Source organism: Lacerta agilis, chromosome 7, assembly GCF_009819535.1.
Source record: "Lacerta agilis isolate rLacAgi1 chromosome 7, rLacAgi1.pri, whole genome shotgun sequence".
In the NCBI taxonomy this organism is placed as follows: Eukaryota; Metazoa; Chordata; class Lepidosauria; order Squamata; family Lacertidae; genus Lacerta; species Lacerta agilis.
The window spans coordinates 64,613,799-64,623,761 of NC_046318.1; positions in this window are offsets into that span (position 1 = coordinate 64,613,799).

A 9,963-nucleotide genomic window follows, 5' to 3' on the forward strand; every position below is an offset into this window, starting at 1 on the left:
TTGATGGTTGACATGGATCATCACTCCACTCTGCTCAGCCTGTTTCTGCAGGGAGATGACAACCAATGACTCAGCAGAGAAGGGACTCCACAGCTGGAAGCCCTGGCTGCTGTCTGGGCATAGACCCAGTATGATGAGGCTTCTTTATAGAAGACGTGGCGGGGCGGAGGGAGGCAAGGAGAGACAGAGACAGAAAGCAGAGAGAGAGAGAGAGAGACACAGAAAGAAAGCATAATTGGATAACATGCTTCCAGATTTGTAACTGCGAGAGTCCCTCCATATAATTTATTTGTTGAGCATTTAACCTGATTTGGTTGCACAAATCTTACATGGAAGTTAGATTATAATCTGGAGTTTAACTAAGTATTTATTATGGTTTGCTTGTGGGGTGTTAACACATCTTATGATAAGTGATTCGTTCATCACACACTTTCCAATGCATTTTCCCATCAGTTTCCAAGCTGGGGAAAAAAAAGATCTATTTTTAAGTGGATTTGTTGCACTAGGTCAATAGAGCCCTTTAATCCACTTTACTTGTACAAACCTAACAGTCTAGTAGGTGCCAGAATTCCACCCACAAAATAGTGACTATCTGGAGGCATTTTCAGACATGCTGATTCGTAATATCTGATATGGTCAAGCAACAAAGAAACTGTGATGATCCCTGAGCTGATGGTCAGTACAAAAACCAACCAGCAGAATAAATAGTGCCCAGTCAGCCATCACCCTGCTGACACTTTCCTTACTAGGAAGCTCTGATATCCAGAATGGCTCCGTCACCCATCATCACCCCAAAAGAACTGCTAAATTAACAGCTGGAACCAATTAAACAGTTTATTACAGCCTCACCCAAAGGGTTTCCATGACCCTCTGATGGATCCCATCCCAGCATTTGTGAATTAATGGTTTGGCAAGCATACTATGTACACCAAAATCCCCATACTGTATTTGCATGCACAAGCTTAAAAGAGGCTGAACTCTTTCTTTAAGCAAGAAAGGTCACATTTCCTTCACTTGATTCACAACATCAGTTCTAGTTGGCTTTGCTAAATGTTTTGTGATTACTTTAATCCTAATCATTTACACCAAAAACAGAGGCTTTGGCCATGTTATAAATTGCCACCCAGTTCAGAAGCAGGTGAGAGTTCATGCATGGCTTAAAAAATAGTAAGAGGAGGCAACATGCCATGTTCTGATCCTTCCAAGAAGCAAGGACTTCTGCATATTTTGTAGCTTTTGTGCTCTAAAACCAATGCCACTGGCACAACCCAGAACAAAGTCTCCCGTATTTATCAGACGTCCTGGGAACTGTACAGACGTCTTGGTAATGTTCCAGCAATTTAGCTCAAAATATACCTAGACCTGGTTGTTTGCAAGGAACTGCCTGCTGTGTTCAATATAATGAAGGAAACTGTGCCAGAGCTGACATTATCCCGTATTACTGTGATCTTCTTTAATAATACTGCCAAGGCCACAAAGGGATGAGATGCCCTTATTATTGTTGTTGTTGTTGTTTAGTTGATAATTAAAGAAGTGTCCTCAGTGACAACTAGTAGCTTGAATAGGTTTCTTTAGTAGGTTTTTTTATGGCTGATAACTAGCTGCTGCTGTACACACCCAGGGCAGGTGCTAGGGTTTTTTGGGCCCTAGGCGAGACCACCTTCTGGCACCCCCCGCCCCCCGCCAAAGCCTGCTTTAGTGGGAGGTGGGGGTGGTGGAGAGGCAAGCAGCACCTTCTCCGCTGTAGCGAAGAAGCTGCTGTTCACCTGCCCCGCCCCCCGCCAAAGCCTGCTTTAGCGGGAGCCGGGGTGGTGGTGTAGGGGCAAGCAGCACCTCTCCGGTACAGCGGAGAAGCTGCTGCTAGCCCCCCCCCCCGCCCAAGCCTGGCCAGCGCCCCCTCCATTTTGGCGCCCTAGGCAACTGCCTAGTTCGCCTTAATGGACGCGCCGGCCCTGTGAGTATACATTACCATTTACTCTGGCTACAATGTGCTCCCACTGGTAGTGTTTGAGCTTTGTACACATGACATTAGCCACAATCCATAGTGTTATTAAGTTTTTCTGGGCAATGATAGTCTGGATGATACCCTGTATACCTTCCAAAACTGTGATCCTGCATGTGTGTATGTGTGGAGGGGAGAAATGTATAAGGGCAAGCTTGCCAAACCAGTTCCTTTGTCCAGGTCAGTGGTTTTCAACACTGGCCTCTGTCCCTCTTTCTTTTTCTCCCTCCTCTGATGCCCTCTCGCCAGTGGCGGAGATACCTGCTCCAGCACTGGGAGCGGCATACATCTGGGGGCGTGGTGAGCGTCAGGGGGTGCGCGGCAAGTGTCCTGGGGGTGGGGGTGGCCGCAATGTCACCTCCCTCCCAGGTGGCACCGAGGGCAAGCCGGTCCCCTGCCACCACCTTCGTCCGCCAATGCCTCTCGCGTCTCTGCCTCCCAAAGGCTTGCACAGCTGTTTGTGGCAGCAGCCCTGGCTACAAGCTCCCCAGGTGAATGGTACCTCTGGGGCTGGTCAGGGGGTGCTTCCCAGGCCCCTGTGGGGCAAGGTGAGGAGGCACCTCTCTTTGGGGCAGGGGGAGCAGCTCAGAGACCAGGGGACGTGAGCTGCGGTTGCCCAGAGGACTCCCAAGGAGAGAGCTGTGGACTCTTGTCAGTGCCATCCCCGTGAATCTACCTTTGTACACCGTACTCATTGTTCTTTACACTTCACCTGCACTAACAGAAAAGCATGGCATTTTTAGACACGGGGGGGGGGTGCTTCCCTGGTCTAGAAATAAGCAATTTGAGCCTTTCCCAAGAGTAGCTCAGAGAAAACAAGCATGACTCAGCGAGCAGAACTTGCTCTTATCCCAGGCACAGAGCCAGGTAGATCAATGGCAAGGGGAAGGAATTTGGCTAGCCTTTAAGGTCTGTTAGTGTTCAAGGAGGGAAAACTTTTGCAAAATGTAGGCAGCACTTCTAATTCTAGTCTTGAGCGCATTAATCCGGTAAGCTGCAAGGAACAAAATGAATTATTCTTATTGTAGAACTGCTCCCAACATCAGTGGCGTAGGAAGGTGGGGGGTGATGGGGACGGGGCGCCCCGGGTTCCAGGGGAGGGGGGGTGACACTCGGCGGCCCCTGCCACCACTCCCCAAGCTGAGCGCCGCCGCCTGGCATGGCACCCTGTCTGTGCGGCAGTGGCTTGTAAGGTTGCTGCAGGAGCAGCAGCGCCGGCCCGGACGGAGTGCACATGTGCGGAATGTCACACATGTGCACTCTGTCCGGGCCGGCACTGCTGCTCCCACAGCAACCTTGCAAGCTGCCGAGCGATCGGTGGCTTGTGGGGCTGCCCCGTCTGTGCTGCTTTTTGCACGCAGCAGCCCCACAAGCCATCAATCACTTGGCAGGTCACCGCGGGAGCAGCAGCGCCAGCACGGAGGACTGTGCATGCGAAGTCCATCCTGACGTGCATCGTGACGTCACTACGCAAGCATCAGGATGCCCCGCCCCCAGCGGGTGCCTCCGTTTGCCACTCCAGGCAGCCAAGCGCTTCCTCCGCCACTTCCCAACTTTCCCCCCGGCCCCTCTGCCTCTTGACCCAAGCAAGACATTTGCAAAGTGATCAAGCTGTTGCAGGCTAGATTTCATTTCAGCAGGAATGGAAATGGGAATAATGCACACTCTTGAGTCAATGGTGGAGACATCCCATGCAAAATGATTTGTATGATATAGGATGGGAAATGAGGGCTTCTGTCAATTAGTCTGTACTTCTTTGAAGACAATGCAGCAGATGAAGAAATCTGCATGTCTTGCATTCCTACTGCTCTCATACTAGATGAAATCCCATTGGCACAGTTGATTCCAATAGCACACATGTTCTATCCATTTTGCTTTCAGTGTTTGTGCGATTTTTAAAAATAAAATTAAGTCACTCACAAATAGTTGGGTTCAACATGGAGGTTCTGTGCAGCGCCTGCAAAGCCCTGTGCACAGTGCTTTGTAAGACCCAACCATCAGCTAACTGTCAGGTCTTGTGGAGTGTTTTGCAAGGGGCATTGCAAGTGATAATCAGCACTTTGTGGGCTGTACCTTTGCCTGCATGGTTTGAGTTCAAATATCATGCAGGCAAAAAAGGGTCACTTGATCTCATTATGATGCCAGGTGTTTTGACATCTTGGTGGTCCTGCCTTCTGGGACGGTCATTTATCATGCCTCTTGTAATTTCTGAAAAAGCATTTTAAGTCAGTAGCGTATTAGTCAACCTTTGATTCCAACTGCAGCTCCTGCCCCCTCCATTTAGAGGGGAGAACCTGGATTTCCAGATTAACTATTTGTTGAGCATCCATCCTCATTTGTTTGCACAAGGCTTCTGGGAAGGTTAGACAACATCAGCTTTCTATTGAGTATCCATTCTGATGTGTTTTCAGGGAGATTACAGAGGTCAGATGGCGTCAAGCAAATGTTATCCCACACTTCTGAGTGTATTTTCTGATCACTGTCTATATCGAAGAAAGTCCAATTTTTTTAAAGGAAGCTGGTCTCCTTGGAAGAGCTCCAAATAAACTAAAATTTGCCAATGAAAGATTGAATCCTACCCCAAAATAGTAACAGCCTGTGTAATCAACTTCAAGATGTCAAAAAACGACTGCTGGTCGCCCTCACCCCTAATATAACGCATTCCAGATGTAAAATCCTTTGTGTGGGTTTTAACTGTAAGTCACATCAGGGGCAAATCTTGTCTGAAGATCAAACAGGATCTATAGAAATTCCATCTCTAAAAGAGGCTCACATGTCATCAGCTTTGAGACTGATATTCAAAATGGATTCACACAAGTTAAAGGCATAAGGGAATTCTTTTTCCAGCTATAAGGGTGATGATTTGAGGTCCTGAACTGCAAAAACAGCTGTTACTGAGATAAGAGACGCTACCTAAAGTCTCAAAACTGTATTGATCCCACAATTACTGCCTCCCCACATTCAGGAACAGAAAAAAGCAGCATTGCCTTTAGATTGCAGGAGGCAGGCTATGATACACAAAGAATGAACGTTGTTACATAAAACTGATTTCTTGTTTGGACCCAAAATAGAAGCAAACATGAGTATAGTTGGATGGCCTACTTTTCTGATGAAAAACACAGCTTGGAAACACAGCATGTCACACCAAAAACCTGTTCCCTAAAGTCATTTGAACCTTGATTTCTAGCTTATGCTTTTGAGTGGGAGAGAGTGGGGATTTATTTCTCAAATTGCTTCTTAAAGCTTTGGTGAACAGAATGATTCTTTTACCGGTACTTTGCTTGGATTGCAAGGCTATACATGGGTACCTGAGAATAAGGGTCTTTTTGCAGGTGGATTCTTCAACATGTCATTGATGCAATAATCATGCAATAGTGGCAGATTTATGCTGGAACATCCACACATCTTTCCATATTATTAGTTTGGTGATGTTTCTCCAATGATACCGCTTTGCTGCTATCTGGAGGGGCTCTCTTGTGCTATAACTCAACAAAACTGGAACAAAAGACAAACAAAACCAGAACATTTGTGGCATATAAAGGACTTGTCCACACCAGGAATTAGTGAGTGCTTGCAGCTTTTTGCATTCCCATTTAATCAACATATTCCACATGGTGCTAGCCTTAACACCAATCTTGATGACTGTCTCCTGTAAATTTGAATTTATCTGATATGGGAATATTCCAATAAATTGGGGGAAATTAGGTGTTCTATACTTTGGCCATTGGCCTAGGGCAGGACTGGCTAACCCACTGCCTTCCAGATGTTGGACTACAATTCCCATCATCCATGACCATTGATTATGCTGGTTGGAACAGATGGAAGCGGGAGTCCATTAACATCTGGAGGGCCACATCCTATAGTGTCCTGCAAGAATTCCACCTGGTTCCCCCATGCAGATTAACAGCTATATGAAACCTCTGGGCAAGATAAATAATACAAAATGATGATGGCGGTGACGACGACGACGACGACACAGTACATCACATTTCCTTTCCTTCCCCTCCCCCAAAAGAAAGGAAATTTGACACATTTATGTGATGGCGGTGAACTCCTGAAAAGTCACTGGATACTTATCAGTGATGATTACAACAAAGAGTTTGACATGAATTTTGTTTCATGCTATCCCTATTGGCTCAAAACACGAAGAGTGGGCAGACTAAAAAAAAAAAGTCTATTGTTTTGTACAGCAGTATTAAAGTGCTGATTATTACTTATCCCTTACAAAAAGGAGCCACTAGCTTTACTGAGAGGTTTCTCAGGCTGTGTTGCTAGGCTCCTCTCTGAGCCAAGAAAAAGAGTGAACTGCAGCTACAGTACTTGTCTCCCAGCCCTAAGTTGAACAAAGGACAGTGAGGAGAGAGGGCAGGGGGAAGAATCACAACTGAAATACTGGCTGACCATGTGCATTCTTGCCCCTGGCCCAGAACTGGGCAATACAAGAAAGATGCAAGAAAGGCAAATAACTTGTGAGCTTCTGTCCTCCATGGGACAATTGATTCCCCTCACAAGACAGAAATTTGGCAGAGTACTGATTAATTTTTTCCTTTTTCCTTGGAGCCCCTTACTCAATTTACCACACAGGCCTCAGCCAACGAGCTAGCTACATACACAGGCAAGACAGACAACTGTCTGTTTTTCATCACCAGATGGCCATTGACCATCCCTACCAAGTGCTGATGAAATATTTCTTACTACACATCTGCACCTGATCAGAAACCTGGGGAAGCAGGGGTGACAAAATTCTCCTTACAACTTGGTGGAGATTATAGACAACAATAGCAGTAGCATTTGTACATGTATAGGGCTTTTAAGCAAGTATTTGAGGCATTTCGCGTGCATTATGGAGAGTTGCAGTCCTTACAACAAAGGCAATATTTCCCATATTGCAGATGTAGAGAACGAGGCTGAGAGAAAGAGAGGCTCACCTAACACTATCTACTGAGTTCAGAGCAGAGTTCAGACTTCTTTCTTCTTCTTTTACATACCCATGTCCTTCCACCATGGAGCCCAAGGTAGTGCAATGTGGGTCCCAGGCTGTTTCCCATCCAGACCACTGACTGGACCCTGACCTGCTTAGCTTCAGCGGGGTTGTGGCCTTATGTGTCCCTTCACACCATACCCTGGGACTGGAGATTTCCTGAAGGACAACCTGGACTCTTAGGAGTTCCTCCAGACTTGTGTTTTATTGCAGGTGGGTTCTCCAACATATTCTTGACACAATAATAGTGAGCTAGTGATGGATTTATTCTGCTTTATTGGTTGTTCTGTGATGCAAGCCCATTAGAATGACTAGAGAATGACTGTAGCTCAGTGGCAGAGCGTAAGCTTCACATGTTTAGCTGAGGGATCAACAGATCAAAAGAAGATCTAATGGATGATCTAATGGATTCTGCCTTCCCTTCAAAAGAAAAGGGAAGGCAGAATTTAAGAAGCATCAGCTGACATTATTTGAATATGGCACTATTTCAAAACAGACACCTGTAAATACAGTTTAAGTTCTCATAAATACTTTAGTGTTAAAATGGAAAACACACACTGGGACACATATTTATAAATGTATTTAATCTATTCTCCTAGCAGCAATTCAGATTTCATGCACGTTTCCCTCGTCCAGGTACAAGGAATCTGTGGCCACAAGACTTGGTTCTAACTAGCTGCTTTTTGCATCCTCCTCCACTCCACCCCAATCTATCAGCTGTTCCAGGGATTCGTACCAAGCACCATAAATGGGAAAAGGATTAGAAGTTGGATGAGGAATGGAATTGGCAAGGCTAAGTGGCCGAAATCAAAACCCTGGTCAAAGTGTGCTCTCCATTGTCCGCTCCCATTTCTGTATAAGATTTCTCCCTCTCCTTCTTCTTCTTCCAGCTTCCAGCTTCAGCATCCACCTTGCCGAACTCTCAGCCTCTGCTCTACGAACATCTGTTTTCCAAGTGTGTGTTCTGAAAACATTTCACAATGATAACTGCCAGGCAGATCAGCTGCTGTGGAGAGCTATACAGGGACGTCCTCTGCCAAAGATATTAACTCTTATCCTGGAAGGAATGAACCCACTAGCCTTTCTTAGCAGCACTAAAACATCTTTCAGAAAGCTATGAGTTAGAGTGGCACTTGGGGGAGTGTAACTTCATTTGAAAAACACCTCCAAGAGGGAAAACTAGTGTTTGGATTCCTTGAATCATAGCAGGAATTTATTTTGAAAAAAGAGTTTTCTCATTTCCTTTGAAAACAAAAAGAACACACACACATATGTGGCATAAATGTGCTGCTAACGTAAGAAATGGAAGAGAATGCCGTTTCCTTGGAAAGTATTGTACAACAAAACAAGTATTAATGTGACAGCAAGAGGCTTTTCTTAGGAATTTGAAAGATATAAATACCTCTTAAAGCAGCATGAAGGAAAAAAAAATACAAGGCCAGGCAACATCTTCCAGGGTTTCAAGGAAACCAAATTAGTATTATAGGAAGCACAAAGACACTTACATGGGAAGAACCTGAATCCAGCAGCCCTTGGAGCTCCTGCTTCTATGAATGATTAAAGCTATGACAAAGGTATGCCTGAGTTGCTTAATTCTTCGTTGTCATAGTAACAAACACTCTTCTAAAGCTTTAAGATGGATGCAAATCAAGCTCCTGCATTGGGAATACTTTGCATGTACTGTACAGAGATCAGAACAGTGGCCAAGTGTGGTTGTAATCTACGCTTTGCTTCCTTGAGGCAGGATTTCTTACAACCCGGTCTCAATCTTCAGCAAAAAGAATGCTAAATGTTGTCTTCCCTCCCACTATGCTGGTTGTGCAGAAAAAAATGCAGGAGAGGAAGGACCCATAGGATGTAGTAAATTAAATTCAGTGGACTGAAGGAGATGGAAACCTTTGAGAACTTGGGAAAGGTAGCCAATTATCTGCATTATATCAAATGGGGTGGGAATAAAAGCACGTTTTTTATTTGAATGATTCAACAGGCAGTGTTAAAACCAGCTAGTTATTACTGACTGCAAATATTTATAGTAAGCCCACAACTTACACAGGGGTTACGTTCTGGGGATCGTGCCTAAAGCCAAAATTGCATATAGTCAAAATTGCCAAAGTCTTTCTTCCTGGACGCAGACTCCCTTTTTAATTAATTCTTTTTTCCCTGCAAGGTGCTTAAAGCTGAACATGCACAAGTTAAATGTGCATAAGTTTCGGGCTAACTATATTAACTTAAGCCAAATATATACTACCCAGTGCCCGTTACAGATTGGAGGCAGGGCTTGAGAAGGCAGCCTCTCTTTTCCAGATCTTGCATCTGTGAAGCATAGAAAACTGCACTCCTATTTAAATGACACCTACAGTTCTCAGGGTTTAAGAGCCAAAGGTACCCAGGGAAGTACCTCAGTCTGATACAAATAATGGGGGAAACTTACTGCCCATCTCCTCATTTGTGACAAGGCAAACATGCCTCATATTATATGACCACAGGGTTATACCGTAGCAAATAAACTCATCTTTCCATCCTTCCCTATCAATGGGTGGATTACTTGCAGCTTAGTGCACTCGCTTGATAAATAATGTGGGGTGGGGGAGAACTACTCACACTGCTGGTACTTCCATATGGGTCTCAAATATCTTAACTGGTGCATTAAAAGAATCCATTTGCCTGGTATATTTGATCCAAGTTCTTTTTCCCCACTGTGTCAGCCAGGCAGTCTCATTTCATCTGTATTCAGGACATACTCTGGAAGCATTATGGATTCCTCCAGATTGGAAGCTGCTATATTCATTTCTAACTGCATTAACATAATAAAGCCATAAGAATAAAACCTCATTAAAAAGTCAAAACAACCATGTTCTAATAACCTATTTATTAGAGTTAGGAATGCTACAGATATTTGTGTCTGCAATACATATTTCAAAACATCCAGTGTGCAGAACTGATCCAGAGACAGTACATAGATTGCATGGTTATTATGGTC